Raw genomic sequence first — 22,317 nt, 5'->3', positions numbered from 1 at the left:
AAGACCCTACAGCTTAGATAGCCCCACGTCCTTTCTTTGTCCATTGTAATCCTTTTTACTCATCTCAGCTCAGTTCAAATGATCACTTGCTTTTGTCAAGTGTTCCCTGCTCACCAGGCCAGAATTAATGGATCTCTGAGCTGCCATAAACTTTGACTGTAGGGGAGGCAAAGAATAGCTGCCAAACTATAGAGGCTTAACCACGTGATGGGTCTTGTACAAATAAGGAATATTGTGTTGTTTAATCCTCACAACCACACTGTGAGATAGTATCTTTAGCTCCATTTATAGGCTCAGTTATTACAACTCACTTAAAATCACATAGATATTAAGGCTCTTTCACATTAAAAGGATTCATATATGTGTGTCTTTCACATTATACATCCATGTTTCTCTCTACATCACAGTTTTCCACTTCATTTCTTATGTAATATATTTAGTGTTTTACTTTAAAGCTGCAAGGTCAATTACTTGGGAGGGATGGTCAGGTGGATAATATAATTATAGGGAGTGGTCAAATGTAAATGAGCAAAGAAGGAGTTGGATGCCCAGCTTAAAACATTCAAATTAGACAAGCCAACAAAACCAGGTTTGCCTACAGCCCACGTATTTGCAAATATCTGATTCCAGGGCTAAAGTAAGATCTTCAGGGCTGTGCCTGAAAACTACTCATTTTAGCAAATCCTCAGTGTTTTGGCCAGGCCTCTTCCCAAAGCAGACACACAATAGCTGTCCACACAATTAAATGAAAAAATAAAAATCTTGCCTTTCATCTTCAAATTGATAGTCATATTGTTTTTATAGAGTCTATCCACACCAAGATAATTTAAAACTATGAAAATGGTTTGGTTAAAATCTACCTCCTGTCAACTACCCATCTAGAATCTTGAGGTGAGAGATGAGATACCAAGGCCAGAAAGTACAGATTGGTCTGCTTTTTTTTTGGCCTCAAAAAATCACAAAACAGATGCTTGGTTCCCAGGGGCCCTGGGAATGGGGCCTGCTGAACAGATCAGAGTGGTTTTTCTCACCAAGATGCATTTTATGATCCACAAGCTCTGCTGAAATGAGGGTATTACACAGTGAAGGCTTGAATGAAGCTTAGGTGTTTCCTTGTGAGAATGCCTGTGGGAACGATGGCTCCGGCCAGTTGCTTATTCTATAGGTTACCCATCCCCACTGGCCAATACATCAATTTCATGGGCCTCGAGGAGAATGTGGTTTTCAGAAAATGAAAGAGAATTGCTTCAAGGAAAGTGAGATCTGGAAAACTCTGTCACTTACTGTTGGTTTTCTGACAAGGAAGATTTATGGGTAATCTTATTTTATAAAAATTATAAAGCCTCTGAGCTAAAAATAAGTACCTGCTCCAAACTAGAGGTTGAAGAGATAATTTCGTCACTCAGGAATGTGCTCTCTTTCATGTTCTTGTGTTGTAGACTTTGTATACATTTATACATACTAATTTTCTCAGTATAAGTTCAAAGTTATTCTTAAAATAGAAGGCCCTACTTAAAGCAAAATTTCCAAATTTATCCTAAAGGAGAAGGATAATTGTCCTGTAATGATTTTAAAACCCATGTTCATGGGCAGAGTCATTTCAAGCAAATACTGAGACATTTTGGAAAACTTCCCAATAAACTTTGAGGTTTTGACATCATTTATTATCATCCTGTGGCTACATTAACTACTCTTTTTAAGGGCAGCCACAAAGATTGACCATGTGCAACTGGAAATCTTAAAATTCTTTCCTTATGTTTATTTAAATGTGATTTCCCACATGTTTTGAATTAAACTTTGTACTACTTTGCCCAGATTTCTTCCAATAAACTTAGACAAATACTGCATGCTAATATAATATATGGGACAAAATAAGTCTGTAACATTAACTGCTTGGTTTGAAATCCTTGCTTTTTAGTTTGCACCATGGGAATTTCTCAGTAGGTCGAAGACTCGTTTCAGTTCCTACTAGCAGTACTAGAGCTGCTTTGAGTTCTCTCTTAACCTTGAGATTTTTGATTTTCCAAATTCGACCCTATTGCCCAATCCAAAAACATGCATCCTCCTGTGCTTTATTTTCTCATTATATTGTGTTACATATTTTATTGCTAAATTAATACTCAGTATTTGGATTATTATGACCATGTAAACATGTAAGTAGGTAAATATAAAAAGATGACCATTCACACAATGAACTCTATATTATACTATATTTAATATATAGGGAATCCTTTTTATTTTCCATGAAATGGATAATTTCAACGTTTTAAGATGAGTATGCATTCTGTACCTCATTCTTGGCTAATTTCATTTGGTCACTTTGCGGAATTATTTTACCCACCTGACCCTAAAGGAATTGTTTTCTTTTACTTTTTTTTTAGGGCTGCAACTGTTGCATATGGAAGTTCTTGGGTCATATCGGAGCTGCAACTGCAGGCCTGTGCCACAGCCACAGTAACATCGGATATGAGCTGCTGGTCATGGCAATGCCAGATCCTTAACCCACTTAGCAAAGCCAGGGATTTAACCCACATCCTCACAAACAATATGTTGGGTTCTTAACCTACTGAGCTACAATGAGAACTCTAGGAATTGTTTTTGGTGATCCTATAATCCGTACTAGTACTTTCTGAAAGAACTCTAAAACTTCTTTCAATCTAGTCTAACACATCAGGTTGTCTATTAGTTCCTTTTTTTTGGTCTTAGAAATTCCCTCCTGGAACACTCCAACCTCCCTCTCTGATGTGTACTGGTTGTTCTCTACCGGTGCCCTGGGACATCTCCTCTAGAAAATGGTAGATGACAAAACTACCCAGGATCCTTGACTCTTTGCTCAATCCCAGTTCCTCACAGTATGTCCTTGCCACTTCTCCCTACAGGCAATGAAATTTGTTTCCCTGTTCTCGGAAATCTTGGTTGGTTTCCTGACTTTCTTGAGCCAGTAGAATGCACTGGAAGTGACAGTGTGTCTTTTTCTCTAGGCTTGCTTCTTCTTCCACTCTTGGAAACTTGCTTCCACCATGACAACAATTCCAACCTAAGATGAGCAACCATGTGGAGCCAAGATGACCCACCCCTCTGAGGCTTTCCTCTATGAGATAGTCCCTAGTTGATCCAGAATTTGATGCAGTCACATGAAACCACCTAAGATCAGAAGAACCACTCAGCTAAGCCTAGATCAACTGGTCAAACTGCAAAATCTCAAGCTAAATAAATAGTTGTTCTTGTAAGCCCCCTAAGTTTTAGAGAAATTATGCCAAATCTAATAGAACTTCTGTAAAGGGAAGGTGCCAGATGAATTTATGGAGGAAGCAGAGACTGCATCTTAAGGGTGTAGTAATGGAGTAATATTACAGTGGTCCTCACCAATCCCAAAATTTGATATATCAGTAACAGTTCTGGTTCAAGAATATGTTGAATATATTTAAAAAAAAATTGAGGGAGTTCCCACTGTGGCTAAGTAGTAATGAACCTGACTAGTATCCATGAGGATATGGGTTCAATCCCTGGCCTCACTCAGTGGGTTAAGTATCTGGCATTGCTGTGAGCTATGGTGTAGGTCACAGATGTGGCTATTAAACAGGCTGGCACCTGCAGTGCCAATTCAACTGCTGGCCTGGGAACTTCCATGTGCTGTAGATGCAGCCCTAAAAAAAGCAAAAACAAAAATAACAACAACAAAAAAACCTCCACAAAATCGAGAGGAGTTCCCTGGTTGCCTAGTGGTTAGGTATCTGGCATTATCACTGCTGTGGCTTGGGTTACTGCTGTGGCATGGTTTCAGCCCCTGGCCTGGAAACGTCTGCTGGTGCAATCAAATGAAAAATTGAGGAAGAATTCACATACCATAAAATTCATGCATTTAAAGTAGAAAGTGCAGTAGATTTCTGTATATTCATAGGTCGTCTACCTATCACATCTATCTAATGCCACAGCACATTTATCAGCCCTGAAAGAAACCCCGTACCATCTGTAGTCACTCTTCAGTCCCCTCTCCCTCAGCCCCTAGCAACCAGTAATCTAATTCTGTCTCCATGGACTTGCCTATGCTGGACATTTTATATAAATGGGGTTACATGATATGTAGCCTTCTGTGTTTGGTTTTATTCAATTAGTATATAATTTTAGCTCTTAGGTTTAGATCTTTGATCCATTTTGAGTCAATTACAGTATATAGTGTGAGGTGGGGGGTCCAGCTTCATTCTCTGCAAGTGGATGTCCAGTTGTGAGTGCTTTTCTAGCTGAATGTATTCAGTGTGGGGGCGAAGTTCTTCCCTCAGCAATTCTAACACATGAGGCAATAGTAGCAGCATAAATTCAGGAGGACTTTCTCATAAGAAAATGTACAGTCTGTATTACCAGAAAGACCTCACCCTCAGGCAGCACCAAAGTTCTAGAAATGCAGAAGGCAAAAAGGCAAGTGAAACTAGTATAATACCTCAGATGGAAAAGATGGGCAGTGCACATAATTCCTGGTGTTCCCATCATTTCAAATTTCTAAACTTTGTAAAGAGGCAGCAATATCTCCCAGGCCCTCCGAGAAATGAGATAGTAAGTTTAGAGAGAGCACCACCGAAAGGATGAATGCAGAGTGCCAACACTGACATTTTGCTGGGAGATTTCACCCAGTTGATTTTAAATTGTTTGTAGATTCTAGATGACAGGCATCAACTGATTGCATGTGGAGATGCTGAACCAAGAGTTTTCCCATCTATTCTGTTTCCCTCAGATGTCATTGGATTTTTGCTATATGGTCTTTAGCAACTCTTAGAACGGGTTTCCAGAGTACACTTTTTCTAGCAGTAAATGTTGATAGAGGCTGGGGAGCACCTTGTTTCCTCAATTTGATGGTTTTGAGCCCAGGCTATAATAATCTTGTGTGCCATGTGAAGTCTTTAGGATCTTAGAAAAGGGACTGCGGTATCACAATTGACAATGAGAAATATGTATTTGATCTTTGTCCTGTTTCTGGCACAGAGCTCTTAAACCCCTTGGACTTTGCTAAAAGTTGAGATGATAAGGGTGTCTTTTGTTATGTTAATGAGATAAAAAGCACTTAAGGATAGGGGCTGGTTGCCAGTAGAGCTAACTGTGTGATTTAGAGAACTGCCACTTTCAATTCTACCCCCTCCTGAAATCTGGGAAGGGAAGAAGAATTGGAGATTGAGTTCAACCAGCAATGGCTGATGATTTAATCAGTTATATCTGTGTAATGAAGCCTCCATAAAAACCCAAAAGGATGGGATTCAGAGAGTTGCTTTGGTGGTGAAAACAGAGATGTGGGGAGAGTGGTGCTCCTGTAGTGCAAGGAAACTCCCAGTCCTTCCCCTGGCTTGCCCTATGCATCCCTCCCATCTGCCTATCCCTGAGTTATATCTTTTAATATCCTTTGTAATAAACTGGTAATCTAGTGAGAAAACATGTTTGTTGAGTTGAAAAAGCCACTCTGGCAAATTAATCAAACCCAAAGAGGGGGTCAAGGGAACCTCTGATTTAGAGCCAGTAGGGCAGGTAACAACCTCAACTTGGCTTTGGCCTCTGAAGTGTAGGACAGTCTTGTGGGACTGTGTCCTTAACCTGTGGAGTCTGACACTATCTCCCAGTAAGTGTCTGAGTTGAATTGTAAGATACCTGGCTGGCATCTGAGAATTGCTTGTGGTATGGAAATTCCTACACGTAACGGAATTGAGTTCAGCATCTGAGGGGGGCATCCTGAGAACTGGCACTGAACTAAATGCCACTCTTGCTGTCAAGAAGGAACTCTATCCATCCCAAGAAAAGATAACCCAGAATGAAGCTGCTGAAGGAACAATAACTTTCCTGAGGCATCAAGAACTCCTTTATCTGAAAGATGAAAGAATAGTAAATTAAGGAAAATGTATTTTGAACTTGAGAATTTCTGACATAGGACCATTAACTCATTCCACCATTAGTAGTCAAAAGAAACTGATTTTTAACTTTAATACCTTTGGACTATAACTTGCAAAAACTTTTACTCAGAGGGGCAATATAATTTGATTTGGACTTTAAAATGCAGTGCTTTTGAATTTTCATATGATAATGGGAGCATTATATTAAAATCTGAGTCTTCACTTCATTGTTGACATTTTACTATTGAACTATCTTTATGGATTTTTAAATTGGGTATTTTCATGTGGTCACTTAATCTCATTACCAACTCTCTCATATGTTATGTCAGACAATGTGCCTGGACATTATTTAGAGTGAAAAATAAAATAGTGAACAGGTTTCCAGACTTGGATGCAGAAGGGCTTTGAAGTTAATGTACTTTAGTGGATCATTCAAATCAATTTTTAGAGCATCCTGGGAAGAAAAGTCAATGTTTGTCTCCAATGATCTCAGGAGGATCCTCAAAGAGAAAGTCATGGGAATGACGTCCTCAAGGGCTTGTCTCATAGGTGTCTACTTTCATCCCGTTGTGATGGCCATCCTTCCCTCATCCCCAGCTGACCATGTACTTCATGATTAAGCTCAAATGTGCTAAGGGACAAAGCCCGAAGTAAGGGAATTTGGGGAGAAATACTTCTAATCCAGATATGGTGAGATCTCATGCAATAGAATTCCTGCCCTCTTTCTCCCTTTTTGTTGATTCCACAGGGAGGTGGGGGGTTGGAGGGGGGGGACCCAGGCTTCTCAGGACAGGCTGCTCAGTTTTTCAAAAAGCAGTGTTCCAAAAGTAAGCATCTAAGCTTCTCAGGCAAAAGCTGCAAGGCTTGTGATAAAGTAACCTCAGTGGTCCCAGAATGTCATGTCCATTATCCTTTGGTCATTAAACAAGTCAGTAAAGCCAGCTTGGTTTCCAGGGGAGGGGAATTAGATTGTACCTTTTGATGTGAGGAGCAGCAGGCTTGTCCATGCAAGGTAGGATTGATGGTGGCCTTCTCTGGAGATTATCTGCCATGCATGGTATACTTTTTCCCACCCTTTTACCCTGCCTCTGTTTCGTAGTTAAAATATGTTTCTTAGAATAAACTTGGGTCTTGATTTTTTTTTTATCCAACCTAATAATTTCTGCTTTTTAATGTAATGTTTAGTGCATTTACATTTAATATAATTATTGATATAGTTTCATTTAAGTCTCTCATGCTATTGTTTGTTTTATTAATCCATTTGTCCTTTGTTCTACTTGTTCTCCTTTCCTATTTTCTGAGTGAATTGCACTTGCTTTAGTACTGCATTTTCTTTTACATATTATCTTCATAATTCTTTGCGTTAAATGTGTTTTTAGTAATTGCTGTCAAGTGTATAGTATGAATTACTAAATTGTCATCTACTTTAATGAACAGAGTAAATACCCTAAAATGGAATCACTCCCTTCTCACACACTTGGTGTTCTTATTATTTTATACTTTATTGCTATGTATGTTATAAATATCATGTTAAGTTTTATATTTTTGTTTTGGTTGAAAAATTTTAGAATATTAAGTTTATTTGTAAATATCACCTGTAGTATCATATATTATAAAAGAAGTCATATATGTGTATACAATGCATATGGTAATTATAAAATGAATATATATGTGTGTGTAGACATACAAATCTGTGATGGATAGATAGATAGATGGGTAAATATTGACACCATCTCCAGGGACTTCTCTCTCAGGTCTCCTCTCCCTCTTTTCTTTAGGTCTACACTTCCAAGCACTCTGTGAAGGTCCGTGGAAAAGACACGGTGAGTGATTGGAGACTTGCTTTGTGGCTGGCTGAGGCTTCTTAGAATTGTAATCCGTCATGCTTCCCACATGAAGCTATTAAAAGGTCATTGAATTTTGGCTGCTGAGTCTATGATGGATTCCTCCTACTGCTGCAGTTCTGCCAGGTATGAGACCTGTGCTGAGTCATTTTTCACCTATAGAGGGTTCTTCACTCTCTAGAGTCTAGTTCCTTTGGGGTTTTTTGTGTCCTTTTCTGATGGGTTTTTAAAAACTGATTCTGTAGCTTCTCTGTTGTTTTAGGTTTTTGTTCCTTTCTGCATATGAATTAGAGCAGAATTTTCCATATTCTTTAGAATTACAGGAGTCCATCTTTAGGGTTCTTTCATCATCCAAAGTTTTTTAACTCTTGAAGTGGTCTTACTATATTTGCCTCTCAAGTTTCAGCTTAAATATCATTTCCTGATGAGAGACTTCCTCTAATAATCCCTTTTTTCTTTCCTAACGATAAATCATTTTCTTTGTGAGAGTCTCAGTTGTTGTCATAGTGATGGGGCTAATACTGTGTGATTAATGTGGCTATTTTAACAAAACATAGGCACAGATGGGGGAGAGGTGATTTTCTTGATAGTGGTTGCGTTTCTGTCTGCCTTGCTTTCTTTTTGTTATCTTTAATGATCAGTGGCCCCCATTCCTTTGGACAAATATTTCTTCCATGTTCTCTAGAGACTTTTTAGGGACTGATATTTCATGGTGCCACCCAGTTATACCTCTCTCCTCTTTTAGGTAGAGAAGTGATGGAGGCTGAACCAACCAGAGACCCCTACTCCTAGTACCATTACTCCTTGTTTGCAAGGCACCGTGTCCCAACTTAGGCTTGGCCAATACAGGCAATTCATTTATTTATGTTCCTGAAAAGTACAAGGTGTTTGTTTCAAAAATTGAATCACAAGCATTTTTTTTCCAACATGTGAATTTCATTTAACAATGAAAATGATAAATGTTAACTTCCTGTTGTATTATTTTAGACATTACATTATCTACTAGGTTTCCAATAGGCATGTAGGCCATTGGATTTGGTTTCATTACTAATTTTTTAACACTTGGTCAATATTCTGCAGTTAAACTGCTATAAACTTTCTTTGGGGGGATAGGAATCTTTATGCAAAATGGGAAATACCAAAACCACTGCAACTGATTAAAAAAAAATCAGGTTATTATGGAGAAAGCATATCTGTGGCAATAATAGTTTCTTTCATTAATTTCAAATGGTTCAGTGTTAGGGATTTAGCATCGACATAATGCAGACTGTCGTAGGAGCTATCTACCTTTCTCTTTTTCTCACTTCTCCTTTCTTGAGCTCACCTCTGTTTTCTCTCCCTTATTTCTCACTCTCCTTTGCTTTCTTCTTATCTGCATCTTCCCTCATTTCCATTACATATATGCCATTTCACTTTTATTAGAATACATATAAAGGAGACAATAAAACTTAGTAAAAGGGCATTTACTAGGACAGGATAGGCCAACGAAAAATCTCTGAAATGTAACAGCCTCTCCTGAGTGTGGGCCAGTTTCTATTAATGTCATTTAGTGAAAGAGAATTTCCCAGGATATAGACTTGGCTAAGCCTGAGGGGCTCTGGGGCAGGGTTCCTGTCTCTCCAGGGATCTCCAGTTGGTGGGTTGTGATGATAAAACCAGCTCTGAGTACAGGAGATTTTCATTTGATGAGTGGTCTGAACATCTACTTAGTGGTTATAAAATATTTGCTGCTGAAAGCCACAGAGCATTGATAAACAGATCCTGGACAGCTGAGTTATTGCAATCTACTTAACATGGGGAGAACAATTTATGAGTCAAATATTCCCGTTTAATAACCCTACTCAGGGCAGAGGGCTGCTCAAGGCCGACATTAACCCTGCAGGCACTGTGCCTGGCCAAGGTCCTGGCAAGGGCTTCATGGAATGCAAGCGATTCAGGTGGGTTTGCCATTAGGTACTAAGCTACACAGACAGAAATTTTTAAAAGGCTCATCTGGTAAAGGAAATGAACAATTTGTAAAACTGCTGTATGGCATTGAATACACTGCCTAGACACCTTCTGTGGTTTGCATTTCATCTTCCTTATATTACATGTGTTTAGGCTTATTAAATCCTGTCTTCAGCACAATACTGTATGCTTTTATGCAGTTGGGGGAAGGGAAGGAATATTCATCTGTTCTCTATTAGTCATTTGAACCCAGGTCAGTCATCTTGGCCCAAATACTATGAATGCTCTCCTTGAAATCTGACTCCTTTTCTGTACTACCAAGATGATGCTTTTCTTTAACGTGGGCAGAAAGGAATGGCTTCATCTCGCTCTTGGGAAACAGACTAGGAATATGTTTCTTGTGAATGTTTTAAAAAGTCAGTGAATCTAGAACAGTGTTTATTACTTAACTGGCTTCCAAGCCTGCATTTGGGGATATGTGTGGAAGGTACATACATACTGAGGGCGAGTGAACATATTGTGAGTTGGCAGTGAGCCAGCCGGTGTTGCTGCCCGTGACCTGAATGCTGTTGTGAGGATTTTGCTTAATCAGGGCTAAAGGGTTGGTATTTGAGCCTTGGCCAGGTTGGGGCATCACGTCTCTGTCCTTCATCTCCACTTCATTCACTGGCGCCCTGCATACCACGTGCACCTCCTCCAGCAAAAGGCACACGTGCGAGTGTGCAAAGACACACACACCCACACAGGGCTATGCTCCAAACTCGGGCTTGGGCTCTGACTGTTCTGAAGCTTTTACTTCTCAAGCCATTTTCGTTCTTTACTTGATCCTCAAGCCTGGAATTACTGTTAGAAATCTACCTGCAGAATCCAGACACTCTGCAGACAAAGAATTGGAAATAAGTGTATGCAAAATACACCTTTTAAAAAAAGTGCACTAAACCACATTAAGCCACCCGGTATTTTTCTCTCTCTTGGCATACACCCAACGGTTCCAAATTGGTTTGCCTGAGCCAAGAATTTCTTTAAATGAAATGCTCTGTGCTAGCAAGGCTTTGAAGACCTGTTCACCTTAGAGTGCAAACCTAGAAAGCAAAGTCCAGATTTGGCATGCCACTTAAACCATGGTTAGTAGAGCGTATCAGCCTGCTAGAAATAGCTGCATTTGCGAACCTCATGTTCTCCAGCTCTTGACTGCTAGCCAAGCCCCAAATCAATCCCAAAGAATGAAAAATAAGATAATAATGAGAAAATGGACTTTTCAAGCCAAAACCAAGGAAAGCATCTTATTCCCCAAATGCTGTCTCTGGGCCACATAAAACAAGGAGCTGTGACCCTGTCCTCTCCTCTGGACATTTTGCTGTGTCACTGTTTGGTGATATACCTTCCTTTCCCTTTAGGTCTAAGTTTCCTTACTGGTACACTGGGCACCAATTTTGCCAGCTTTCTCCTTTGAAATATACTACGTTCCTTATGTCTAACTACCTGGTGCTTCCCATCCACCGGGATCTTTTGAGGGGGCAGTTTTTCTAGAAGGGCCAGACATGAAGCTTAATTCCTCTTCTGAGTTAGCATTAGGCAGACTCATTCTCTCTTCCTGCTGAAATATGTACCATGCCTTCCTTGACCAGCTTTTGGAACATGTTTATAGAGATCTCTTGTTTTGGGTCTGAATCTGAGCTGGGTGGCAATGGGGCCCACTTTTAACTTCCCCTCCCTACATAGCTTGGTGGGTGGTCACTGCCACTATTTGTTAGGGAGAATCAGCCATAAATCAGTGCTCTTTTTCCATTTTCTTCTTATTGATGGAATGGCTGTAGGAAAACAACTTGTCTCTCAAGCTCACAGAGCCCTGCAGGATGAAAGCTGCATACAATAAAAGTTGTTTTGACAGAAAACTGACCAAACATGACAATGGGCAGAGGGGGGTGTGATGAAAGGGAGGGGGAGAGAGGGTACATGCTTGTCTGTTTCGAACCGAGGTGTGCTCTCTCTTTTTTTCTTTGTTAAATTACTTTTTCATATGAAGGACACAAAGGGAACGGCCCCTACTGACAGCCAGAAGGCAGAAAACAAACCCTTTGAAATTTCTAATTTGTTTATAGATGGTCCTCCAGGAGCCGGCTGGAAAATAATTTTGTCTGCCAGAGACAGTGAACAGCTACCCGAGGGTGTTGTGGTGAAAAAAAAAAATGACTCTCTGGTTTTGGTCCTTGAATGTCTCATTGTTCAGCACTCAGTGGTTGTTCTGAAATGACTCATCTGGCTGGGAAAGAAAATGAAAGAAAAATCCTTCCTCTGCTCTCCGGCCTGAGTTTCTAGGAAAGTGACTTTCTCAAAAAGATTTCTTTTTTTTTTTCCCCCCTGATTTGGCTTTAAACTGTGTGTCAGTTAATTTTAGGGTTACACAAAGGTTTGTTAAATCCTGTCGGCTCATATGTCTTCTCTCTGAGGGGGATGATTTTTTTTGTGGCTGCTTCCCAGTCACTTCACTTAGTTCCGGTGACACGGTTTTCTCTCTGGGACGTTCTAACAGTTGAACTGCTTTTCTAGATAATATCACAGATTCTATAGACCTCTCCTGGGCAAGACTAATCTGGGGGTGTTTCTGAATGTGGGTTAGAACATTCTTTAGGGAGTCTGAGGGAGACCTTCGTTGACAGCTTCTGTTTTCTCTGTGAAATAGAGTAGGGTCAATTAGAGGTTGGTGGTAAGGGATCTCTGTTCTTAAGTCTAAGAGAGTTTCTAGAAATTTCCCCCTCGGTTTTGTTTATGAAATGAGCAATAGGGTCACTTTTCCCGCATTTATGGTGAGGTTGTGGAGATCCCCTCGTACTTGGTATGGGTGAGCAGTAATGTTTTCCCAGAAACTTAGGTCACTGACTTGGAAGAGAATGCCTCCAGCCATTCTTTTATTGTAGAGATGAGAAGATGGAGACCCACTGACTTGATGAAGGAGGTGTAGCTGTTTAGGGCGGAGTTAGAACTCAGGTCTCAACTATTAGCTTCCGCTACGTCTCCCCTTCTCCTGGCTTTGGTGGTGGAAATAATTTTAGGTAATTTGTTGATTGCACATGACTCTCTCTAAATCCTCAGATGTGACCCCTCCCTGTTATCCCAGGAGAGGGCCAGCTCTTTGGCTTCCGATGCTGGAAGAGTGACCCAAGTGGGTGCATCCCGTTGCCTGTCTCTTCATCCCTGAGTCTGGGATTGTGAAAACTGCTAAAAGAATGTGACTGGGAGGACTGGTCCAGCCCCAGCTTCGAGAGCCCCAGCTTCTCCCAGGCACTCGGTGTTTCCAGGTGGTCCTTCTCTGCTTGCCTAACGTGCTCCTTGCTCTCAGGCCTCCGACCTCCCTCACGTTGTGACCGCCCCACCCTTCATCCCAGCTCCTGCTAATTCCCATTCCACGACCCTACTCTACCTCACAGAGACAATGGAAGCTGTCAACGAAGGTCTCCCTCAGACTCCCTCAACCTCCACTTTCAAAAGAACGCGTGTAATGTCACCTACACGCTTACACCTCTCCTCATCTTGCTCTCCTTCATATTTCTGTGAAATATATGTCCCTTCTCCCAAGTAAGTGTCCCCTCTCTACTGCGTTCTTGGTTCCTGTTTTTTGTGCTTTTTTCCCAGAGCTCAGTTTATTCTTTCTTCCTTTTATCTTTAACTTTACTCTTTTACACTTTTTGTATACTTCCACTGAACCTATATCTCCTTTGGCTCCTGACTTTCACTTTTTCTCATAGTAAATCCTTCTGAAAAAAGAAGTCTCTATTACTGCTTCCCTTTTTTTACCTCCCACTTATTCTTCAACCTCAAGTATCTGAGTGGAGTTCCCACTGTGGCTCAGTGGGTTAAGAAGCTGACATAGTATCCGTGAAGATATGGGTTCAATACCTGGGCATCGCTGAGTGGGTTAAGGATCTGGTGTGACTGCAAGCTGTGGCACAGGTCACAGATGTGGCTTAGATCTGGCATTGCTATGACTGTGGTGTAGGCTGGCAGCGGCAACTCCGATTTGACCCCAGACCGGGGACTTTATGTGCTATGGGTGTGGCTGTAAAAAGAAAAGGGGGGAGGAGTTCCCGCCATGGCTCAGTGGTTAACAAATCCGACTAGGAACCATGAGGTTGCGGGTTCGATCCCTGGCCTTGCTCAGTGGGTTAAGGATCCGGCGTTGCCATGAGCTGTGGTGTAGGTTGCAGATGTGGCTCTGATCCCGTCTTGCTTTGGCTCTGGCGTAGGCCGGCGGCTGCAGCTCTGATTGGTCCCCTAGCCTGGGAACCTCCAGTGGCCCAAGAAATGGAAAAAAGACAAAAAAGAAAAGAAAAGGGGGAAAAAAGTAAAGTATCTGAATTTACTTCTGCTATGTTTCTGAATCTACTCTTGTAACTCATAAGAGATGAGCTTGTTGCAAAATTCATTGGATATTCACTTTCTTGGCATAACCATATTTAACCCATGGGCATTATTTGATACCAGTGATAATTTTGTTTATCTTAAAACAATTGCCTTATGGACTACATGGAATCATATACTCATGGCTTTCCCCACCACCCTCTGGCTATTTCACTTCAGATTTCTTTTCATCTGCATTTTCATCTGCCCAGGTCATTAGTTTTGATGCTGGTCAGATTCTCTTCTACATGTACGATTCTTTCCATTTCACTGTGTTTAATTTTCCATCCATATTCTGGTGACTTTCGAATCTTCATTTCCAACATGTTTTCTTTTCTGAATTTCAGAGGCAGCTATCCAAATGCCTACAAGACATCTCTCTTTGAGTGATCTTCAGGCATCTCCAACTCAACACAGAACAAACCATCCTTGGTTCCAAACTTGCTCTTTCTCTCATGTTACTTATCACCATGAATAGTTGACCCAGTTGCTCAGACCAGTAACTTGAGGTTCATCCTTGACCCCTTTTCTTAGCACAGCTTCTCATTCAATGTCTCCAAGATATTTTCCCACAACCCTAAATATCAATTCCATCCATTTTCCCACATAGTTTAATTATAGTCATTGTCCTCCCTTGCTTGGATTACTCCATAGACTTCTAATTACTCCTTTTATCTTCTATATTGTTCCTGATTCACTATCTATATCGCAGTCAAAGTGATATTACTAAAACAAAAATCTACCCAAGTCATTGTCTTGCTTCTTGAATAGCTCCCCTTCAACCAGATGCAATACTTTGAGTCCGTTTATTTGAGTTACATGATCTGGACTCTTTTTTTTTTTTTTTTTTTAGTTGTATATAATGACCTTTTTTTTTTTTTTTTTTCTATTCCAGGGTCTAATACAGGATAATGCAGTACATTTTGTTTCATATCTCCTTAGGCCTCTTTTGGCTTTGATAGTTTCTCAAACTTTCCTTGTGTTTTTTTTTTTGTCTTTTTGCTATTTCTTGTACCACTCCCTCAGCATATGGAGGTTCCCAGGCTAGGGGTGAATCAGAGCTGTAGCCACCAGCCTATGTCAGAGCCACAGCAATGCGGGATCCGAGTCGCGTCTGCAACCTACACCACAGCTCATGTCAACGCCGGATCCTTAACCCACTGAGCAAGGGCAGGGACTGAACCCGCAACCTCATGGTTCCTAGTCGGATTCGTTAACCACTGCGCCACGACGGGAACTCCTATTTTTTTGTTTTTTTTTATGGGAGGCCAACACCCACGGCTTATGGAGGTTCCCAGGCTGCGGGTCGAATCAAGAGTTATACCTGCCAGCCCATGCCACAGCCAAAGCAACTCAGGGTCCAAGTACCTCTGTGACCTATACCATAGCTCACAGCAACACTGGATTCCTTAACCTACTGAGCGAGGTTTGGGATTGACCCTGTGTCATTGTCCTCATGGATACTAGTCAGATTTATTTCTGGTAAGCCACAACAGCAACTCCGATCTGGACTCCATTTATCAATTCTACTTCATATCGCCTGTCTTCCCTACATGTACTCTTTGGTGGACTAAACATTTTATTTCCTCCATATGCCATGCTTTTCTTATCTCTTGCCATCAACAAGGGTTTACTGAGCATTTACTCTATGCTAAGCACAGTGTAAGATACTCACTTGTAAGCTTTTTTGTATTACCTCCAGTATCTCCTCTGCCTTCACTCTTTCTTTCACCTCCTTTTAATGGAGCTAAATCTCACTCCTTTTCTTGAACTTTGCCTGGGGAGTCTTTCCTAATACCCTTCACGCTGAGGGTTCCCACTGTCTATACTTCTCATGGTAGCATCAGTGTCTCCTATGGCTGTGCTTCCTGTTTTCTTTTATAATTGCTTATTTAATTACCAACCAGTCTTCCCCACAAATTGGAAGGGCACAGAATATTACCTGCCTTGTTCACAACTGGATCCCTCTTGTTTAGCACAAAGGAGAGGCTTAGTAAATATTTATGGAATGAACAAATAACTGAATATTTTAAAAGTTTGGAAAGAGAATGTGCATTATATTTCAGTAGTTTCACCACTCAACTGATACTAATAAGATGGTCTGCTTCTCACTCAAGGAGCTCAGAAAAGCTGTGTTTACATTTTCTCCTTTTATTCTGGAGATCTTTAGAACATTCTCAGAAAGACTAGCATAAGGGAAGGATGCGATGAGAAAATCTGTTGACCTGACACATTTATAAACCTCTTCTCTGGGCCCAAAATTAGCCCCACATTGACATAGTCCAGGGAGAGGTGATGGTCTTTTATCCCCTGGTCCCCAAAGATGGAGACTCAGGGGACACTTACGTCCATCAAGTCCATGTCCAGCCTGTCCCTCAGGTACGTGGGGGAACAGAAAGAATGACAAAGGAAAAGAGAAAAGTAGGGAGGGAGTGCAGATATGGAGTGATTGTAGAAGTTTTGCCAGCTGGATGTTTTTACTCTTGACGGCTTAATTTCAAAGCCTGATGGGCAGTGCGATGCAAGATCAAGCAACCTTCATGGCAAGATTGCCAAATGCAAGGAGTTCGTATTAGTATAAAAACATGTAAAGGAGCAAGAACAAGAAGTGACAGAGACTAACTTTATAACAGTACAGAGTTAATGAGCACAGGAATAAAGGGCCCAAGGCTAAAAGGCAAAACTTAATATTTGTGTAAGGGATAGCGTGGTGATCATTAATAAGACCGATAGTACATCGTTAATGGGATCAGAGCTAGCAAAGGAGCCAAGATTCCAACGTGATTATTCTATTAGCTTATTTATAATGTGTGGTGGTTGTAAAAAGTCCCCAGGAAATATTCACATATCAAATCTAATGGCAGATCAGATTTAATAAAAGCTCTCCTGTTTATTGAGTTTCATCATATGGCATAAACCGTGCTAAGACCTTATAAACATTATTGGATTTAGTCTTCATGTCAACCTTGAAGTAGATATTATTATTCCCATTTCGCATACTGACTAGTCAGCGTGTAGGGTGGGAATTCCGACTCCACAGCCCGCCCGTCTTCTGAAGGGCTGTGCTTTCCAGATATTCTCCTAATTGATGTACATCTTATTCTTAAACTATGGATCTCACAGTACATTTCAAACGTAGGGTTCACGCTTCAGTGAATTAAAACCATCTAGACTGTGGGAAAGTCCTTTTTTTCAATGCGACATATGTAGGGTGGACATTATGGGGTGAATGTAAGGGTGAAGAAAGAGACTGAAAGTAAACTCTCTTTTCTTTCCCACCCTAAGTCCATGAGTCCCCAGTTGGAGTGATTTAATGTGCTCTGATGAATCACTTATTCTAATTTATTATCTGCAGTTTATACCATGACTAAAAAATTGGGCCATATTACGAGATCCCTGTTAGTATGTCTTGAGTGGATTATACTGTACTAGCAATTAAAAAACACTAATTGAGAGAACTCTATGTGTCTCATGTTCAGATAGACATTGCAGTGTTGTATAAAGCAATATTGATTGTGGCAAGACGTATAAACATAGGTGCTGAACATAAAGACAAAATAAAGCACAAGGAAATAAGTATCATGCTTGATATTGTAGTGAGGGTTGACTAAGCTGGCCCTCTTACCATCCCTTCCTCTTTCTCTGGTGACAGTTTCTCTTTCTTGTATCTATTTTGTCCATGACCTTGAGGTTATTAACGTCAAATATGAGTTCAAGATGGAGACTCAGCCAATCAGAGAGAAAGTTCCCTGTTTTCACATCACTCACCTCATCCTGGATTCACTCAGGAATGGGCATGTGTCCCAAGCCAAACCAGTCCCATTCTCTTTCTCATGCATTTGAGTTGGGAGCTGAGTGTCACAGGACAACACTCTGGAGAGATGACATTACTGTCTACCATCAAGATTTGTGTAATGACCCTGTTTTTGGCCTTCCTGAGGCCTGATTTGCCCAATTCCTCCTACAAGGCTGTGAGACTTTTGAGTTTGTTGCTTAATTTCTCTTGTGCAATTGTATCTTTCCCCCTCTTTGGGTTGTTATTTTTTATTTTTATTTATTTATTTTTTTTTAGCAAGAGCTGCATTTGTTGCTTATAACCAGAAGACCCTTACTAATAGAGAAATGAGTATCAGGATTCAGGTATAGCAGATGACCAAAACTAAAAGATAAAACTGGCTGAATCATGGCAGGGTGGGGGCCGTGAGGATTCTCCCAGTTCTGACTGAGATGTTGGCGAGGCTCATTATGTGGCAGCAAAACAGGTTTGTTATGATGCCATTGTTTGTCCCTGGGTGCAGAAACGTACCAACTGAAACTGAAATTTTGGAAGGTTTTGTGGGAAAATGTAAGACTCCTTGATTTACTGGTTGCTTTTTAAAATTAACAAACTACAACAAAACAAAAGAAAACAAACAAAAAAAAGGAGTTCCCATCATGGCGCAGTGGTTAACGAATCCGACTAGGAATCATGAGGTTGAGGGTTCGGTCCCTGCCCTTGCTCAGTGGGTTAAGGATCTGGCGTTGCCGTGAGCTGTGGTGTAGGTTGCAGATGTGGCTTAGAACCCAAGTTGCTATGGCTCTGACGTAGGCCAGTGGCTACAGCTCCGATTCGACCCCTCACCTGGGAACCTCCATATACTGCGGGAGTGGCCCTAGAAAAGGCAAAAAGACAAAAAACAACAAAACAAAACAAATAAAATTAGCAAACTTAATTAATGTACTTTTTAGAGCACTTTTAGGTCCAGAGCACTGTTGAATGGCGAGTACAGGAAGTTCCCCTTGTGCTTCAAAACATACAGCCTCCCCCTATTGATTCCTTTTAAAGATGTTCAATAAAGTGTTATAAGAAAGATACCAACTAGAGTCTCAACAAGACCATCAGAAAGCAGAGAGGAGAGGACAGAGGCCTGTTGGAGAGAGCTCTTTGCATTGAGGGTTGTGAGGATGGACTGTCGTGATGGCCACTCCCTGAGGGAAGTAGAAAAAGGAACTCTAACCCAGATTCAGAACCCATGCCTAGACAAATTCTCTAAGTTCAATGGCTAGTCTGTGGATTTTTCTAGAAAGTTAATGGTGCAGTGGCCAAGTGACGTTTTAAGGTGTTTATTATGCAAGATCTAGGTCTGGATAAATTTCCATTCCTCCCAAATTTAATAAATAAGAATTGGACTGCTATGGCAATGGAGTCTCTGGGAAAGGCACAGTCTTTGATAGTTCTCTGCTATTTTTATGACCACGAGAAGCGATGGACATGATGGTCTTTGCAGAAGACAGAATCAAGGAAGTTATATTAAGTGACCTAGGAAGCCTCTTTACTGCCTGGATAGGGCATCTTTACAATTCTTGTCTGGCAGTATATGGTGTATGTTTGGAAGCAGTAACCACTGTAGACGGTTTCTCGGTGGTATTTGTTGGTATATTTATCTTGCTTTACATTCACCACTCTGTATGGAGTGTGTTGGGTGGTTCATTTCACAGCTGGCTACAGCATTAAGAATTTTACTTGCTTGACTGAGACCAGAAGGGCTGAATGTGGGGCTAGAAATGGTAATTGGACAAAATGGTCATTAGATTGTCTGTTTTGAATAGTGTGTTTTTGGTTGTTAGTGGAAGAGTTCATAGTGAAATTGTTTTGAAAAGTGTTTTTCTCATGATATGTATACGAAAAACAGTGACATAAATGTTAACTAGACTAGGGGTAGAATACAATGGATATCTGTGGTTTTTTCAGCATCCTTTACTCTTGAAAGAAAGAATCTGGTTTTTGTGGAGCAAGCATTACTTTAGTGCAGACTGCCTATTACATCTTCTCCCAGCACTTTCTCCACAAATGGGTTGGGTCTGTGACACAGACCATTCAATAAGAAATTTCTCCTTTGCTCTAGTCACAATAACTGTTGTAGGTTTGGACATGTGATCTAAGCTAGGCTCATTAGAGCCCTCTCTGTGATGTGTCTGCTGGCACTGTTGAAAAAAAAAAATGCTTTCTTTTTATTAGAGTTTCTAAACCAATAGGATAGGACTCTTTAGCTGCCCACAGGCACTGACCTGCCATGTGGAAGGAAGCTTTTTGGGACTGGAGAGAGAGAGAGTGAATGACTAAGCTGAAATACTACTTACATATTTTGAGTCCTGGGATGGCTAAAGCCATCATTTTCTCCTAAGCTAGTTTGCATACCATCAGACACATTACAAAGTACCATGGAGCAAAGAAATATTAATACTTATCTCCCTGGGGACAGTTGCAAAGAAGAGAAGACTTTAGAGATGGGTTCTGAAGGATGAGCAAGGGATTTCCAGTCACAGAGCATGAATGAAAGGCATTCATGCTGAAGGAACAGCTTGATGGAAGGTAGAACTGCAAGGGTACACATTCTACCAAGGGAATGGGCATTCCCTCTATGGTATGCAGTGTGGAGCGATGGAGGGTGATTCTAGAATGGTGGTGTGGAGGCTGGATTATGAATTGTCCCTTTGCTGTCTTTGGTGGTTCCAGCTTCATCACATAGTCTTTGAGGCTATTTAAGGAGCAGAGCAACATGATGCTACTGGAAGGGAAAGGCAGGGGAGCTGGGGTGGAGGGAAGAACAGAGGCTCACAGGCCAAAATGCCTGGAAGCAAATCCTGGCTCTGTCACTCATTCTCCATATGACTTTGGGTGTATTCTTTAAACTTTTAGTGCCTCGGTTCCTTCATTTGTAAAATGTGGCTGATGTTAATAGCATTAATAGCATTTACAGGTTTGTTATGAAGATTGTTTAAGTCCTTGTAAACACCTGTGCAACTGTTTGACAGGCCAACTATTTAATAGAGGTATTATTATTTGTGATTGAGAAATAAAATTCTGGGGAGAGAATTGAGGATTTGTAGGTGGGAAGTAGAGTTTGCCAGTGTTGTCCCTTTCACTGGATTAGTTTCACAGCCTAGACAACTGTCCCCTAACAGACAGAGAGGTCCCAGGAGAATACCCTGGCAGGACTAGCCTGTTTGGGTAGGAGAACAGGAAAGGGTAAAAGATCAGTTTCAGAGCATGCGATGCCACCCAGAAGATGGACTTGTTTGCAGTGCTCAAGTTGAAGGGCTTGGGTGGTCGCGGAATGGCCTGAAATCCCTGAGGAACTGGGAGAAATGGCTTTAGTTAGGGACAGAGACTCCATGGTCCAGCAACCACTGGGGAAGCTTTGCCTAGAGGTGGCCTTGACTGTGGCAGATCACTTTGAAGGGTCTTTGAAGATGCGAAGGAGAGCTCTGCAAGGGTCTACAGGAGGCCAGGGCAGTAGCTCAGAGGGCAAGGGGCCAGATGGTTTCGTTAACACCACAGTGAGAACTTCCACAAGGTCCTTAATAATCACAACTAGTCAGAGATTCCACTCAGAACACAGAGTTAGCAAATGCATTCACCATAATTGTCAGCAGCAGGAGAGGCAAAGCTCTTAAGGGCCACCACCAGGCTCAAGGCTAAGGCGGAGAATAATTTAAAGGTACAGAAAGATAAAGACAAAGCAAAAGAGGGAACGGGATGTGTAAGGGTGTGGAAAACTGACCTCAAATCCAAGCTCTGATGATTCCTAGCTGTTTAATCCTAAACAAGCTGCTTATTTAACTGCATCTTAGAACCAGTCTGTCTGATCATGACTACATTCTCACTGCCTAGAACAGAACGTGGTGTATTGCAAGCATGCAATAACTGTTGAATCATTATAACTGTAAAATGGAATCTTGTAAAAATTAAAGGAGCAAACAGTCATAGTTAATGTTTTTGAAGGCTTGCTATGCACCAGGCAATATAATGTGTTTTATATTTGCTAATTCATTGAATTCTCAGGAAATACCATGAGGTAGGAAAGATCATCATCTTCATTTCCTAGATGGGCAGACTGGGGGCAAAGAGAGATTAAAAACACTGTGCAGAATCACAAAGCTAGACACAAACAGGGATAACTGTTTTTCCTAGAGTCTAGCTCTAGAACCCAAGCTCTTAACCACAATGGTGTAGTGACCCTCAGTGCAGCTATTTTAATTGCCTGCCAATGTCCCTTTCTCCTATCTTTTGATAACTACCCCAGTTTTTATTCAGTTACTTAAATCTCTCTCATGTGAATTCCATGTGCTTTGGTAAAGGCAGCAAACGGGTCAAGTCTAAACTAATACACATTCCTTGCATGTGATGAACAGTTTAGAGTCAACGCATGACTCAATGTAGGCCAGTGATACTGGAGCGGATAGTTTCTTGGGGTTTCCAGAAAAGAGGCTTCTTA

General features: G+C 41.0%; 1 long non-coding RNA gene across 1 annotated transcript in view; it reads left to right on the top strand.

Annotated features, from left to right (window-relative positions):
• Nucleotides 1-22,317, top strand: part of LOC110259460 — a 111,468-nt gene that overhangs the window by 66,503 nt on the left and 22,648 nt on the right. The window contains exon 2 of the long non-coding RNA XR_002341879.1: nt 7,649-7,693. This is a non-coding gene — a long non-coding RNA (uncharacterized LOC110259460). The remainder of the gene's footprint in view (nt 1-7,648; nt 7,694-22,317) is intronic.

This window comes from Sus scrofa, chromosome 2, assembly GCF_000003025.6.
Source record: "Sus scrofa isolate TJ Tabasco breed Duroc chromosome 2, Sscrofa11.1, whole genome shotgun sequence".
NCBI lineage: Eukaryota > Metazoa > Chordata > Mammalia > Artiodactyla > Suidae > Sus > Sus scrofa.
The sequence above is the reverse complement of the archived record's forward strand: the minus strand, read 5'-3'. Positions and strand labels throughout refer to the sequence as shown.